Source organism: Nothobranchius furzeri, chromosome 4, assembly GCF_043380555.1.
Source record: "Nothobranchius furzeri strain GRZ-AD chromosome 4, NfurGRZ-RIMD1, whole genome shotgun sequence".
In the NCBI taxonomy this organism is placed as follows: domain Eukaryota; kingdom Metazoa; phylum Chordata; class Actinopteri; order Cyprinodontiformes; family Nothobranchiidae; genus Nothobranchius; species Nothobranchius furzeri.
Window position 1 is genome coordinate 33,429,106 of NC_091744.1, and position 17,432 is coordinate 33,446,537.

Here is a 17,432-nt window from a genome sequence, read left to right on the forward strand (position 1 = left end):
CTTGGGCCTCTCTCCTGAATGCCCTCTGTCAGACCGAGTGTTGACATGTGGCAAGACTCTCCTCGGGGCGCGTCTTGCTTGGGCTTCTCTCATGGAGGCCCTCAGTCCGACCCAGTGTTGACATGTGTCAAGATGCTCCTCGGGGCGTGTCTTGCTTGGGCCTCTCTCCTGGAGGCGCTCAGTCAGACCCAGTGTTGACATGTGGCAAGACGCTCCTCTGGGCGCGTCTTGCTTGGGCTTCTCTCCTGGAGGCCCTCAGTCAGACCCATTGTTGACATGTGGCAAGACGCTCCTCGGGGCGCGTCTTGCTTGGGCCTCTCTCCTGGAGGCGCTCAGTCAGACCGAGTAGTGACATGTGGCAAGACGCTCCTCGGGGCGCGTCTTGCTTGGACCTCTCTCCTGGAGGCGCTCAGTTAGACCGAGTAGTGACATTTGGCAAGACGCTCCTCGGGGCGCGTCTTGCTTGGTCCTCTCTCCTGGAGGCGCTCAGTCAGACCGAGTGCTGACATAAGGCAAGACGCTCCTCGGGGCGCGTCTTGCTGGGGCCTCTCTCCTGGAGGTGCTCAATCAGACCCAGTGGTGACACGTGGCAAGACGCTCCTCTGGGCGCGTCTTGCTTGGGCCTCTCTCCTGGAGGAGCTCAGTCAGACCCAGTGGTGACACGTGGCAAGACGCTCCTCGGGGCACGTCTTGCTTGGGCCTCTCTCCTGGAGGCCCTCAGTCAGACCCATTGTTGACATGTGGCAAGACGCTCCTCGGGGCGCGTCTTGCTTGGGCCTCTCTCCTGGAGGCGCTCAGTCAGACCGAGTAGTGACATGTGGCAAGACGCTCCTCGGGGTATGTCTTGCTTGGGCCTCTCTCCTGGAGGCGCTCAGTCAGACCGAGTGCTGACATAAGGCAAGAGGCTCCTCGGGGCGCTCATTGCTTGGGCCTCTCTCCTGAATGCCCTCTGTCAGACCGAGTGTTGACATGTGGCAAGACTCTCCTCGGGGCGCGTCTTGCTTGGGCTTCTCTCATGGAGGCCCTCAGTCCGACCCAGTGTTGACATGTGTCAAGACGCTCCTCCGGGCGTGTCTTGCTTGGGCCTCTCTCCTGGAGGCGCTCAGTCAGACCCAGTGTTGACATGTGGCAAGACGCTCCTCTGGGCGCGTCTTGCTTGGGCTTCTCTCCTGGAGGCCCTCAGTCAGACCCATTGTTGACATGTGGCAAGACGCTCCTCGGGGCACGTCTTGCTTGGGCCTCTCTCCTGGAGGCGCTCAGTCAGACCGAGTAGTGACATTTGGCAAGACGCTCCTCGGGGCGCGTCTTGCTTGGGCCTCTCTCCTGGAGGCGCTCAGTCAGACCCAGTGGTGACATGTGGCAAGACGCTCCTCGGGGCGCGTCTTGCTGGGGCCTCTCTCCTGGAGGTGCTCAATCAGACCCAGTGGTGACACGTGGCAAGACGCTCCTCTGGGCGCGTCTTGCTTGGGCCTCTCTCCTGGAGGAGCTCAGTCAGACCCAGTGGTGACACGTGGCAAGACGCTCCTCGAGGCGCATCTTAATTGGGCCTCTCTCCTGGAGGCGCTAAGTCAGACCCAGTGTTGACACGTGGCAAGCCACTCCTCGGGGCGCTACTTGCTTGGGCTTCTCTAATGGAGGCCCTCAGTAAGACCCACTGTTGACATGTGGCAAGAAGCTCCTCGGGGCACGTCTTGCTTGGGCCTCTCTCCTGGAGGTGCTCCGTCAGACCGAGTAGTGACATTTGGCAAGACGCTCCTCGGGGAGCTTCTTGCTTGGGCCTCTCTCATGGAGGCACTCAGTCAGACCCAGTGTTGACATGTGGAGAGACGCTCCTCGGGGGGCGTCTTGCTTTGGCCTCTCTCCTGGAGGCACTCAGTCAGACCGAGTGCTGACATGTGGCAAGAAGCTCCTCGGGGCGCGTCTTGCTTGGACTTCTCTCCCGGAGGCCCTCAGTAAGAACCATTGTTGACATGTGGCAAGACGCTCCTCGGGACGCTTCTTGCTTGGGCCTCTCTCCAGAAGGCCCTCAATCAGACCCAGTGTTGACACGTGGCAAGACGCTCCTCGGGGCGCGTCTTGCTTGGGCCTCTCTCCTGGAGGCGCTCAGTCAGACTGAGTAGTGACATGTGGCCTGACGCTCCTCGGGGCGCGTTTTGCTTGGGCCTCTCTCCTGGAGGCGCTCAGTCAGACCAAGTGGTGACATGTGGCAAGACAATCCTCGGGGCGCATCTTGCTTGGGCCTCTCTCCTGGAGGCCCTCTGTCAGACCCAGTGTTGACATGTGGCAAGACACTCCTCGGGGCGCGTCTTGCTTGGGCCTCTCTCATGGAGGCCCTATGTCAGACCCAGTGTTGACATGTGTCAAGACGCTCCTCGGGGCGCGTCTTGCTTTGGTCTCTCTCCTGGAGGCGCTCAGTCAGACCGAGTGCTGACATGTGGCAAGAAGCTCCTCGGGGCGCGTCTTGCTTGGGCCTCTCTCCTGGAGGCGCTCAGTCAGACTGAGTAGTGACATGTGGCCTGACGCTCCTCGGGGCGCGTGTTGCTTGGGCCTCTCTCCTGGAGGCGCTCAGTCAGACCGAGTGCTGACATGTGGCAAGACGCTCCTCGGGCCGCGTGTTGCTTGGGCTTCTCTCCTGGAGGCCCTCAGTCAGACCCATTGTTGACATGTGGCAAGACGCTCCTCGGGGCGCGTCTTGCTTGGGCCTCTCTCCTGGAGGCGCTCAGTCAGACTGAGTAGTGACATGTGGCCTGACGATCCTCGGGGCACGTCTTGCTTGGGCCTCTCTCCTGGAGGCGCTCAGTCAGACCCTGTGGTGAAATGTGGCACGACACTCCTCGGGGCGCGTCTTGCTTGGGCCTCTCTCGTGGAGGCCCTCTGTCAGACCCAGTGTTGACATGTGTCAAGACGCTCCTTGGGGCGCGTCTTGCTTGGGCTTCTCTCCTGGAGGCGCTCAGACAGACCCAGTGTTGACATGTGACAAGACGCTCCTCGGGAAGCGTCTTGCTTGGGCCTCTCTCCTGGAGGCGCTCAGTCAGAACCAGAGGTGACATGTGGCAAGACGCTCCTCGGGGCGCGTCTTGCTTGGGCCTCTCTCCTGGAGGCCCTCTGTCAGACCCAGTGTTGACATGTGGCAAGACGCTCCTTCGGGCGCATCTTGCTTGGGCCTCTCTCCTGGAGTCCCTCAGTCAGACCCATTGTTGACATGTGGCAAGACGCTCCTCGGGGCACGTCTTGCTTGGGCCTCTCTCCTGGAGGCGCTCAGACAGACCCAGTGTTGACATGTGACAAGACGCTCCTCGGGAAGCGTCTTGCTTGGGCCTCTCTCCTGGAGGCGCTCAGTCAGAACCAGAGGTGACATGTGGCAAGACGCTCCTCGGGGCGCGTCTTGCTTGGGCCTCTCTCCTGGAGGCGCTCAGTCAGACCCAGTGTTGACATGTGGCAAGACGCTCCTCGGGGCGCGTCTTGCTTGGGCCTCTCTCCTGGAGGCGCTCAGTCAGACCCAGTGGTGACACGTGGAAAGACGCTCCTCGGGGCGCGTCTTGCTTGGGCCTCTCTCCTGGAGGCGCTCAGTCAGACCCAGTGTTGACACGTGGCAAGACGCTCCTCGTGGCGCGTCTTGGTTGGGCCTCTCTCCTGGAGGCGCTCAGTCAGACCCAGTGTTGGCATGTGGCAAGACACTCCTCGGGGCGCGTCTTGGTTGGGCCTCTCTCCTGGAGGCGCTCATTCAGACCCAGTGGTGACATGTGGCAAGACGCTCCTCGGGGCGCGTATTGCTTGGGCCTCTCTCCTGAATGCCCTCTGTCAGACCGAGTGTTGACATGTGGCAAGACTCTCCTCGGGGCGCGTCTTGCTTGGGCTTCTCTCATGGAGGCCCTCAGTCCGACCCAGTGTTGACATGTGTCAAGATGCTCCTCGGGGCGTGTCTTGCTTGGGCCTCTCTCCTGGAGGCGCTCAGTCAGACCCAGTGTTGACATGTGGCAAGACGCTCCTCTGGGCGCGTCTTGCTTGGGCTTCTCTCCTGGAGGCCCTCAGTCAGACCCATTGTTGACATGTGGCAAGACGCTCCTCGGGGCGCGTCTTGCTTGGGCCTCTCTCCTGGAGGCGCTCAGTCAGACCGAGTAGTGACATGTGGCAAGACGCTCCTCGGGGCGCGTCTTGCTTGGACCTCTCTCCTGGAGGCGCTCAGTTAGACCGAGTAGTGACATTTGGCAAGACGCTCCTCGGGGCGCGTCTTGCTTGGTCCTCTCTCCTGGAGGCGCTCAGTCAGACCGAGTGCTGACATAAGGCAAGACGCTCCTCGGGGCGCGTCTTGCTGGGGCCTCTCTCCTGGAGGTGCTCAATCAGACCCAGTGGTGACACGTGGCAAGACGCTCCTCTGGGCGCGTCTTGCTTGGGCCTCTCTCCTGGAGGAGCTCAGTCAGACCCAGTGGTGACACGTGGCAAGACGCTCCTCGGGGCACGTCTTGCTTGGGCCTCTCTCCTGGAGGCCCTCAGTCAGACCCATTGTTGACATGTGGCAAGACGCTCCTCGGGGCGCGTCTTGCTTGGGCCTCTCTCCTGGAGGCGCTCAGTCAGACCGAGTAGTGACATGTGGCAAGACGCTCCTCGGGGTATGTCTTGCTTGGGCCTCTCTCCTGGAGGCGCTCAGTCAGACCGAGTGCTGACATAAGGCAAGAGGCTCCTCGGGGCGCGTCTTGCTGGGGCCTCTCTCCTGGAGGCGCTCAGTAAGACCGAGTGCTGACATAAGGCAAGACGCTCCTCGGGGCGCTCATTGCTTGGGCCTCTCTCCTGAATGCCCTCTGTCAGACCGAGTGTTGACATGTGGCAAGACTCTCCTCGGGGCGCGTCTTGCTTGGGCTTCTCTCATGGAGGCCCTCAGTCCGACCCAGTGTTGACATGTGTCAAGACGCTCCTCGGGGCGTGTCTTGCTTGGGCCTCTCTCCTGGAGGCGCTCAATCAGACCCAGTGTTGACATGTGGCAAGACGCTCCTCTGGGCGCGTCTTGCTTGGGCTTCTCTCCTGGAGGCCCTCAGTCAGACCCATTGTTGACATGTGGCAAGACGCTCCTCGGGGCACGTCTTGCTTGGGCCTCTCTCCTGGAGGCGCTCAGTCAGACCGAGTAGTGACATTTGGCAAGACGCTCCTCGGGGCGCGTCTTGCTTGGGCCTCTCTCCTGGAGGCGCTCAGTCAGACCCAGTGGTGACATGTGGCAAGACGCTCCTCGGGGCGCGTCTTGCTGGGGCCTCTCTCCTGGAGGTGCTCAATCAGACCCAGTGGTGACACGTGGCAAGACGCTCCTCTGGGCGCGTCTTGCTTGGGCCTCTCTCCTGGAGGAGCTCAGTCAGACCCAGTGGTGACACGTGGCAAGACGCTCCTCGAGGCGCATCTTAATTGGGCCTCTCTCCTGGAGGCGCTAAGTCAGACCCAGTGTTGACACGTGGCAAGCCACTCCTCGGGGCGCTACTTGCTTGGGCTTCTCTAATGGAGGCCCTCAGTAAGACCCACTGTTGACATGTGGAAAGAAGCTCCTCGGGGCGCGTCTTGCGTTGGCTTTTCTCCTGGAGGCCCTCAGTCAGACCCATTGTTCACATGTGGCAAGACGCTCCTCGGGGCGCGTATTGCTTGGGCCACTCTCCTGGATGCCCTCTGTCAGACCCAGTGTTGACATGTGGCAAGACTCTCCTCGGGGCGCGTCTTGCTTGGGCTTCTCTCATGGAGGCCCTCAGTCAGACCCAGTGTTGACATGTGTCAAGACGCTCCTCGGGGCGTGTCTTGCTTGGGCCTCTCTCCTGGAGGCGCTCAGTCAGACCCAGTGTTGACATGTGGCAGGACGCTCCTCGGGGCGCTTCTTGCTTGGGCTTCTCTCCTGGAGGCCCTCAGTCAGACCCATTGTTGACATGTGGCAAGACGCTCCTCGGGGCACGTGTTGCTTGGACCTCTCTCCTGGAGGCGCTCAGTCAGACCGAGTAGTGACATGTGGCAAGACGCTCCTCGGGGTATGTCTTGCTTGGGCCCCTCTCCTGGAGGCGCTCAATTAGACCCAGTGTTGACATGTGGCAAGACGCTCCTCGGGGCGCGTCTTGCTTGGGCTTCTCTCCTGGAGGCCGTCAGTGAGACCCATTGTTGACACGTGGCAAGACGCTCCTCGAGGCGCATCTTGCTTGGGCCTCTCTCCTGGAGGCGCTAAGTCAGACTCAGTGTTGACACGTTGCAAGACGCTCCTCGGGGCGCGTCTTGCTTGGGCCTCTCTCCTGGAGGCGCTCAGTCAGACACAGTGTTGACATGTGGCAAGACACTCCTCGGGGCGCGTCTTGCTTGGGCTTCTCTCATGGAGGCCCTCAGTAAGACCCATTGTTGACATGTGGAAAGAAGCTCCTCGGGGCGCGTCTTGCTTTCGCTTCTCTCCTGGAGGCCCTCAGTCAGACCCATTGTTGACATGTGACAAGACGCTCCTCGGGGCGCGTATTGCTTGGGCCTCTCTCCTGGATGCCCTCTGTCAGACCCAGTGTTGACATGTGGCAAGACTCTCCTCGGGGCGCGTCTTGCTTGGGCTTCTCTCATGGAGGCCCTCAGTCAGACCCAGTGTTGACATGTGTCACAAAAAGCGTACTTCACTCCCACTTCATGTTTGAAAAATGCAACAAATGCTGTTGCCTAGCAGACCGAGAGGGTGGAGCCACTAACAAATACACACACTCACGACATTGTGACATCATAATGTACCAGTTTACATCATAGAATACCTCTTAGCCAATAGCGGTGGCAGATTTAAAATCAAATGCAGTGCAGAGTTTTTACCTGACAACGGCACAACACTGACAGTTTTAGGCAGAAAATTTAAATTTTAACTAAGATACACTAAAGTGCAAAACTGTTGACTACACGTGTCTGCAGCACGATTAGACACACATTTATATAGTTTATCAGAAAAAAATAGTTGACTTGGAGGTGACTTGCTCTTTAAAGAAGTAGTCCAGTTACACCTTTGTGGGCTTATAACTTGGCTTCTGAATGTCCTAGAGAGGTCAGGTTTGTTTTAGTGTACTCCAATCAACAGCCCCTACAACCACAAAAAGGAATGGAGTCATTAGCACTAATGGTATGTAAATGGCACCCAGAATTATGTTGCACGAAGCACAATTTCACATCATTCTGGGTTCATTTGTGTGAAAACAAGGTCCAATCAGGCTGAAACGTTACAGGAAGGTAGAATGTATTGAGTTGTAAGTGATCTGAACGTTTCATGATGATAGCACTTTCCTAAGGGGGTCAAACCATGTCCCAAAGGTCACCGGATCTGGTGTCAATTTAAAGAAGTAGTCCAGTTACATATTTGTGGGCTTATAACTTGGCTTCTGAATGTCCTATAGAGATCAGGTTTGTTTTAATGTCCTCCAATCAAGAGCCCCTACAAACACAAAAAGGAATGGAGTGATTAGCACTTATGGTTTGTAAATGGCACCCAGAATTATGTTGCACGATGCACAATTTCACATCATTCTGGGTCCATTTGTGTGAAAACAAGGTCCAATCAGGCTGAAACGCTACAAGAAGGTAGAATCTATTGAGTTGTAAGTGATCTGAACGTTTCAAGATGATCGCACATTCCTATAGGGGGTAAAACCATTTCCCAAAGGTCACCGGGCCTGGTGTCACTTTAAAGAAGTAGTCCAGTTACACCTTTGTGGGCTTATAACTTGGCTTCTGAATGTCCTAGAGAGGTTAGGTTTGTTTTAGTGTACTCCAATCAAAGCCCCTACAACCACAAAAAGGAATGGAGTCATTAGCACTTATGGTTTGTAAATGGCACCCAGAATTATGTTGCACGAAGCACAATTTCAAATCATTCTGGGTTCATTTGTGTGAAAACAAGGTCCAATCAGGCTGAAACGTTACAGGAAGGTAGAATCTATTGAGTTGTAAGTGATCTGAACGTTTCATGATGATAGCACTTTCCTAAGGGGGTCAAACCATGTCCCAAAGGTCACCGGATCTGGTGTCAATTTAAAGAAGCAGTCCAGTTACACATTTGTGGGCTTATAACTTGGCTTCTGAATGTCCTAGAGAGATCAGGTTTGTTTTAATGTACTCCAATCAACAGCCCCTACAACCACAAAAAGGAATGGAGATATTAGCACTTATGGTTTGTAAATGGCACCCAGAATTATGTTGCACGAAGCACAATTTCACATCATTCTGGGTTCATTTGTGTGAAAACAAGGTCCAATCAGGCTGAAACGTTACAGGAAGGTAGAATCTACTGAGTTGTAAGTGATCTGAACGTTTCATGATGATAGCACTTTCCTAATGGGGTCAAACCATGTCCCAAAGGTCACCGGAACTGGTGTCAATTTAAAGAAGTAGTCCAGTTACACATTTGTGGGCTTATAACTTGGCTTCTGAATGTCCTAGAGAGATCAGCTTTGTTTTAGCGTACTCCAATTAACAACCCCCATTACCCCAAAAAGGAATGGAGTCATTAGCACTTATGGTTTGTAAATGGCACCCAGAATTATGTTGCATGAAGCACAATTTCACATCATTCTGGGTCCATTTGTGTGAAAACAAGGTCCAATCAGGCTGAAACGCTACAAGAAGGTAGAATCTATTGAGTTGTAAGTGATCTGAACGTTTCAAGATGATCGCACATTCCTATAGGGGGTAAAACCATGTTCCAAAGGTCACCGGATCTGGTGTCACTTTAAAGTAGTAGTCCAGTTACACCTTTGTGGGCTTATAACTTGGCTTCTGAATGTCCTAGAGAGGTTAGTTTGTTTTAGTGTACTCCAATCAACAGCCCCTACAACCACAAAAAGGAATGGAGTCATTAGCACTTATGGTTTGTAAGTGGCACCCAGAATTATGTTGCACGAAGCACAATTTCACATCATTCTGGGTCAATTTGTGTGAAAACAAGGTCCAATCCGGCTGAAACGCTACAAGAAGGTAGAATCTATTCAGTTGTAAGTGATCTGAACGTTTCAAGATGATCGCACATTCCTATAGGGGGTCAAACCATGTCCCAAAGGTCACCGGGCCAAGTGTCACTTTAAAGAAGTAGTCCAGTTACACCTGTGTGGGCTTATAACTTGGCTTCTGAATGTCCTAGAGAGGTTAGGTTTGTTTTAGTGTACTCCAATCAACAGCCCCTACAACCACAAAAAGGAATGGAGTCATTAGCACTTATGGTTTGTAAATGGCACCCAGAATTATTTTGCACGAAGCACAATTTCACATCATTCTGGGTCCATTTGTGTGAAAACAAGGTCCAATCAGGCTGAAACGTTACAGGAAGGTAGAATCTATTGAGTTGTAACTGATCTGAACGTTTCATGATGATAGCACTTTCCTAAGGGGGTCAAACCATGTCCCAAAGGTCACTGGATCTGGTGTCAATTTAAAGAAGTAGTCCAGTTACACATGTGTGGGCTTATAACTGGGCTTCTGAATGTCCTAGAGAGGTTAGGTTTGTTTTAGTGTACTCCAATCAACAGCCCCTACAACCGCAAAAAGGAATGGAGTCATTAGCACTTATGGTTTGTAAATGGCACCCAGAATTATTTTGCACGAAGCACAATTTCACATCATTCTGGGTTCATTTGTGTGAAAACAAGGTCCAATCAGGCTGAAACGTTACTGGAAGCTAGAATCTATTGAGTTGTAAGTGATCTGAACGTTTCATGATGATAGCGCTTTCCTAAGGCGGTCAAACCATGTCCCAAAGGTCACCGGATCTGGTGTCAATTTAAAGAAGTAGTCCAGTTACACATTTGTGGGCTTATAACTTGGCTTCTGAATATACTAGAGAGATCAGGTTTGTTTTAGTATACTCCAATCAACAGCCCCTACAACCACAAAAAGGAATGGAGTCATTAGCACTTATGGTTTGTAAATGGCACCCAGAATTATGTTGCACGAAGCACAATTTCACATCATTCTGGGTCCATTTGTGTGAAAACAAGGTCCAATCAGGCTGAAACGTTACAAGAAGGTAGAATCTATTGAGTTGTAAGTGATCTGAACGTTTCATGATGATCTCAAATTCCTATAGGGGGTCAAACCATGTCCCAAAGGTCACCGGGCCTGGTGTCACTTTAAAGAAGTAGTCCAGTTACACCTTTGTGGGCTTATAACTTGGCTTCTGAATGTCCTATAGAGGCCAGGTTTGTTTTAGTGTACTCCAATCAACAGCCCCTACAACCACAAAAAGGAATGGAGTCATTAGCACTTATGGTTTGTAAATGGCACCCAGAATTATGTTGCACGAAGCACAATTTCACATCATTCTGGGTCCATTTGTGTGAAAACAAGGTCCAATCAGGCTGAAACGTTACAGGAAGGTAGAATCTATTGAGTTGTAAGTGATCTGAACGTTTCATGATGATAGCACTTTCCTAAGGGGGTCAAACCATGTCCCAAAGGTCACCGGATCTGGTGTCAATTTAAAGAAGTAGTCCAGTTACACATTTGTGGGCTTATAACTTGGCTTCTGAATGTCCTAGAGAGATCAGGTTTGTTTTAGTGTACTCCAATCAACAGCCCCTACAACCACAAAAAGGAATGGAGTCATTAGCACTTATGGTTTGTAAATGGCACCCAGAATTATGTTGCACGAAGCACAATTTCACATCATTCTGGGTCCATTTGTGTGAAAACAAGGTCAAATCAGGCTGAAACATTACAGGAAGGTAGAATCTATTAAGTTGTAAGTGATCTGAACGTTTCATGATGATAGCACTTCCCTAAGGGGGTCAAACCATGTCCCAAAGGTCATCGGATCTGGTGTCTAAAGAAGTAGTCCAGTTACACATTTGTGGGCTTATAACTTGGCTTCTGAATGTCCTAGAGAGATCAGGTTTGTTTTAGTATACTCCAATCAACAGCCCCTACAACCACAAAAAGGAATGGAGTCATTAGCACTTATGGTTTTTAAATGGCACCCAGAATTATGTTGCATGAAGCACAATTTCACATCATTCTGGGTTCATTTGTGTGAAAACAAGGTCCAATCAGGCTGAAACGTTACAGGAAGGTAGAATGTATTGAGTTGTAAGTGATCTGAACGTTTCATGATGATAGCACTTTCCTAAGGGGGTCAAACCATGTCCCAAAGGTCACCGGATCTGGTGTCAATTTAAAGAAGTAGTCCAGTTACATATTTGTGGGCTTATAACTTGGCTTCTGAATGTCCTATAGAGATCAGGTTTGTTTTAATGTCCTCCAATCAAGAGCCCCTACAAACACAAAAAGGAATGGAGTGATTAGCACTTATGGTTTGTAAATGGCACCCAGAATTATGTTGCACGATGCACAATTTCACATCATTCTGGGTCCATTTGTGTGAAAACAAGGTCCAATCAGGCTGAAACGCTACAAGAAGGTAGAATCTATTGAGTTGTAAGTGATCTGAACGTTTCAAGATGATCGCACATTCCTATAGGGGGTAAAACCATTTCCCAAAGGTCACCGGGCCTGGTGTCACTTTAAAGAAGTAGTCCAGTTACACCTTTGTGGGCTTATAACTTGGCTTCTGAATGTCCTAGAGAGGTTAGGTTTGTTTTAGTGTACTCCAATCAAAGCCCCTACAACCACAAAAAGGAATGGAGTCATTAGCACTTATGGTTTGTAAATGGCACCCAGAATTATGTTGCACGAAGCACAATTTCAAATCATTCTGGGTTCATTTGTGTGAAAACAAGGTCCAATCAGGCTGAAACGTTACAGGAAGGTAGAATCTATTGAGTTGTAAGTGATCTGAACGTTTCATGATGATAGCACTTTCCTAAGGGGGTCAAACCATGTCCCAAAGGTCACCGGATCTGGTGTCAATTTAAAGAAGCAGTCCAGTTACACATTTGTGGGCTTATAACTTGGCTTCTGAATGTCCTAGAGAGATCAGGTTTGTTTTAATGTACTCCAATCAACAGCCCCTACAACCACAAAAAGGAATGGAGATATTAGCACTTATGGTTTGTAAATGGCACCCAGAATTATGTTGCACGAAGCACAATTTCACATCATTCTGGGTTCATTTGTGTGAAAACAAGGTCCAATCAGGCTGAAACGTTACAGGAAGGTAGAATCTACTGAGTTGTAAGTGATCTGAACGTTTCATGATGATAGCACTTTCCTAATGGGGTCAAACCATGTCCCAAAGGTCACCGGAACTGGTGTCAATTTAAAGAAGTAGTCCAGTTACACATTTGTGGGCTTATAACTTGGCTTCTGAATGTCCTAGAGAGATCAGCTTTGTTTTAGCGTACTCCAATTAACAACCCCCATTACCCCAAAAAGGAATGGAGTCATTAGCACTTATGGTTTGTAAATGGCACCCAGAATTATGTTGCATGAAGCACAATTTCACATCATTCTGGGTCCATTTGTGTGAAAACAAGGTCCAATCAGGCTGAAACGCTACAAGAAGGTAGAATCTATTGAGTTGTAAGTGATCTGAACGTTTCAAGATGATCGCACATTCCTATAGGGGGTAAAACCATGTTCCAAAGGTCACCGGATCTGGTGTCACTTTAAAGTAGTAGTCCAGTTACACCTTTGTGGGCTTATAACTTGGCTTCTGAATGTCCTAGAGAGGTTAGTTTGTTTTAGTGTACTCCAATCAACAGCCCCTACAACCACAAAAAGGAATGGAGTCATTAGCACTTATGGTTTGTAAGTGGCACCCAGAATTATGTTGCACGAAGCACAATTTCACATCATTCTGGGTCAATTTGTGTGAAAACAAGGTCCAATCCGGCTGAAACGCTACAAGAAGGTAGAATCTATTCAGTTGTAAGTGATCTGAACGTTTCAAGATGATCGCACATTCCTATAGGGGGTCAAACCATGTCCCAAAGGTCACCGGGCCAAGTGTCATTTTAAAGAAGTAGTCCAGTTACACCTGTGTGGGCTTATAACTTGGCTTCTGAATGTCCTAGAGAGGTTAGGTTTGTTTTAGTGTACTCCAATCAACAGCCCCTACAACCACAAAAAGGAATGGAGTCATTAGCACTTATGGTTTGTAAATGGCACCCAGAATTATTTTGCACGAAGCACAATTTCACATCATTCTGGGTCCATTTGTGTGAAAACAAGGTCCAATCAGGCTGAAACGTTACAGGAAGGTAGAATCTATTGAGTTGTAACTGATCTGAACGTTTCATGATGATAGCACTTTCCTAAGGGGGTCAAACCATGTCCCAAAGGTCACTGGATCTGGTGTCAATTTAAAGAAGTAGTCCAGTTACACATGTGTGGGCTTATAACTGGGCTTCTGAATGTCCTAGAGAGGTTAGGTTTGTTTTAGTGTACTCCAATCAACAGCCCCTACAACCGCAAAAAGGAATGGAGTCATTAGCACTTATGGTTTGTAAATGGCACCCAGAATTATTTTGCACGAAGCACAATTTCACATCATTCTGGGTTCATTTGTGTGAAAACAAGGTCCAATCAGGCTGAAACGTTACTGGAAGCTAGAATCTATTGAGTTGTAAGTGATCTGAACGTTTCATGATGATAGCGCTTTCCTAAGGCGGTCAAACCATGTCCCAAAGGTCACCGGATCTGGTGTCAATTTAAAGAAGTAGTCCAGTTACACATTTGTGGGCTTATAACTTGGCTTCTAAATATACTAGAGAGATCAGGTTTGTTTTAGTATACTCCAATCAACAGCCCCTACAACCACAAAAAGGAATGGAGTCATTAGCACTTATGGTTTGTAAATGGCACCCAGAATTATGTTGCACGAAGCACAATTTCACATCATTCTGGGTCCATTTGTGTGAAAACAAGGTCCAATCAGGCTGAAACGTTACAAGAAGGTAGAATCTATTGAGTTGTAAGTGATCTGAACGTTTCATGATGATCTCAAATTCCTATAGGGGGTCAAACCATGTCCCAAAGGTCACCGGGCCTGGTGTCACTTTAAAGAAGTAGTCCAGTTACACCTTTGTGGGCTTATAACTTGGCTTCTGAATGTCCTATAGAGGCCAGGTTTGTTTTAGTGTACTCCAATCAACAGCCCCTACAACCACAAAAAGGAATGGAGTCATTAGCACTTATGGTTTGTAAATGGCACCCAGAATTATGTTGCACGAAGCACAATTTCACATCATTCTGGGTCCATTTGTGTGAAAACAAGGTCCAATCAGGCTGAAACGTTACAGGAAGGTAGAATCTATTGAGTTGTAAGTGATCTGAACGTTTCATGATGATAGCACTTTCCTAAGGGGGTCAAACCATGTCCCAAAGATCACCGGATCTGGTGTCAATTTAAAGAAGTAGTCCAGTTACACATTTGTGGGCTTATAACTTGGCTTCTGAATGTCCTAGAGAGATCAGGTTTGTTTTAGTGTACTCCAATCAACAGCCCCTACAACCACAAAAAGGAATGGAGTCATTAGCACTTATGGTTTGTAAATGGCACCCAGAATTATGTTGCACGAAGCACAATTTCACATCATTCTGGGTCCATTTGTGTGAAAACAAGGTCAAATCAGGCTGAAACATTACAGGAAGGTAGAATCTATTAAGTTGTAAGTGATCTGAACGTTTCATGATGATAGCACTTCCCTAAGGGGGTCAAACCATGTCCCAAAGGTCATCGGATCTGGTGTCTAAAGAAGTAGTCCAGTTACACATTTGTGGGCTTATAACTTGGCTTCTGAATGTCCTAGAGAGATCAGGTTTGTTTTAGTATACTCCAATCAACAGCCCCTACAACCACAAAAAGGAATGGAGTCATTAGCACTTATGGTTTTTAAATGGCACCCAGAATTATGTTGCATGAAGCACAATTTCACATCATTCTGGGTTCATTTGTGTGAAAACAAGGTCCAATCAGGCTGAAACGTTACAGGAAGGTAGAATCTATTGAGTTGTAAGTGATCTGAACGTTTCATAATGATAGCACTTTCCTAAGGGGGTCAAACCATGTCCCAAAGGTCACCGGATCTGGTGTCAATTTAAAGAAGTAGTCCAGTTACACATTTGTGGGCTTATAACTTGGCTTCTGAATGTACTAGAGAGATCAGGTTTGTTTTAATGTACTCCAACCAACAGCCCCTACAACCACAAAAAGGAATGGAGTCATTAGCACTTATGGTTTGTAAATGGCACCCAGAATTATGTTGCACGAAGCACAATTTCACATCATTCTGGGTTCATTTGTGTGAAAACAAGGTCCAATCAGGCTGAAACGTTACAGGAAGGTAGAATCTACTGAGTTGTAAGTGATCTGAACGTTTCATGATGATAGCACTTTCCTAATGGGGTCAAACCATGTCCCAAAGGTCACCGGAACTGGTGTCAATTTAAAGAAGTAGTCCAGTTACACATTTGTGGGCTTATAACTTGGCTTCTGAATGTCCTAGAGAGATCAGCTTTGTTTTAGCGTACTCCAATTAACAACCCCCATTACCCCAAAAAGGAATGGAGTCATTAGCACTTATGGTTTGTAAATGGCACCCAGAATTATGTTGCATGAAGCACAATTTCACATCATTCTGGGTCCATTTGTGTGAAAACAAGGTCCAATCAGGCTGAAACGCTACAAGAAGGTAGAATCTATTGAGTTGTAAGTGATCTGAACGTTTCAAGATGATCGCACATTCCTATAGGGGGTAAAACCATGTTCCAAAGGTCACCGGGCCTGGTGTCACTTTAAAGTAGTTGTCCAGTTACACCTTTGTGGGCTTATAACTTGGCTTCTGAATGTCCTAGAGAGGTTAGTTTGTTTAAGTGTACTCCAATCAACAGCCCCTACAACCACAAAAAGGAATGGAGTCATTAGCACTTATGGTTTGTAAGTGGCACCCAGAATTATGTTGCACGAAGCACAAATTCACATCATTCTGGGTCAATTTGTGTGAAAACAAGGTCCAATCCGGCTGAAACGCTACAAGAAGGTAGAATCTATTCAGTTGTAAGTGATCTGAACGTTTCAAGATGATCGCACATTCCTATAGGGGGTCAAACGATGTCCCAAAGGTCACCGGGCCAAGTGTCACTTTAAAGAAGTAGTCCAGTTACACCTGTGTGGGCTTATAACTTGGCTTCTGAATGTCCTAGAGAGGTTAGGTTGGTTTTAGTGTACTCCAATCAACAGCCCCTACAACCACAAAAAGGAATGGAGTCATTAGCACTTATGGTTTGTAAATGGCACCCAGAATTATTTTGCACGAAGCACAATTTCACATCATTCTGGGTCCATTTGTGTGAAAACAAGGTCCAATCAGGCTGAAACGTTACAGGAAGGTAGAATCTACTGAGTTGTAAGTGATCTGAACGTTTCATGATGATAGCACTTTCCTAATGGGGTCAAACCATGTCCCAAAGGTCACCAGAACTGGTGTCAATTTAAAGAAGTAGTCCAGTTACACATTTGTGGGCTTATAACTTGGCTTCTGAATGTCCTAGAGAGATCAGCTTTGTTTTAGCGTACTCCAATTAACAACCCCCATTACCCCAAAAAGGAATGGAGTCATTAGCACTTATGGTTTGTAAATGGCACCCAGAATTATGTTGCATGAAGCACAATTTCACATCATTCTGGGTCCATTTGTGTGAAAACAAGGTCCAATCAGGCTGAAACGCTACAAGAAGGTAGAATCTATTGAGTTGTAAGTGATCTGAACGTTTCAAGATGATCACACATTCCTATAGGGGGTAAAACCATGTTCCAAAGGTCACCGGGCCTGGTGTCACTTTAAAGTAGTAGTCCAGTTACACCTTTGTGGGCTTATAACTTGGCTTCTGAATGTCCTAGAGAGGTTAGTTTGTTTTAGTGTACTCCAATCAACAGCCCCTACAACCACAAAAAGGAATGGAGTCATTAGCACTTATGGTTTGTAAGTGGCACCCAGAATTATGTTGCACGAAGCACAATTTCACATCATTCTGGGTCAATTTGTGTGAAAACAAGGTCCAATCCGGCTGAAACGCTACAAGAAGGTAGAATCTATTCAGTTGTAAGTGATCTGAACGTTTCAAGATGATCGCACATTCCTATAGGGGGTCAAACCATGTCCCAAAGGTCACCGGGCCAAGTGTCACTTTAAAGAAGTAGTCCAGTTACACCTGTGTGGGCTTATAACTTGGCTTCTGAATGTCCTAGAGAGGATAGGTTTGTTTTAGTGTACTCCAATCAACAGCCCCTACAACCACAAAAAGGAATGGAGTCATTAGCACTTATGGTTTGTAAATGGCACCCAGAATTATTTTGCACGAAGCACAATTTCACATCATTCTGGGTCCATTTGTGTGAAAACAAGGTCCAATCAGGCTGAAACGTTACAGGAAGGTAGAATCTACTGAGTTGTAACTGATCTGAACGTTTCATGATGATAGCACTTTCCTAAGGGGGTCAAACCATGTCCCAAAGGTCACTGGATCTGGTGTCAATTTAAAGTAGTAGTCCAGTTACACATGTGTGGGCT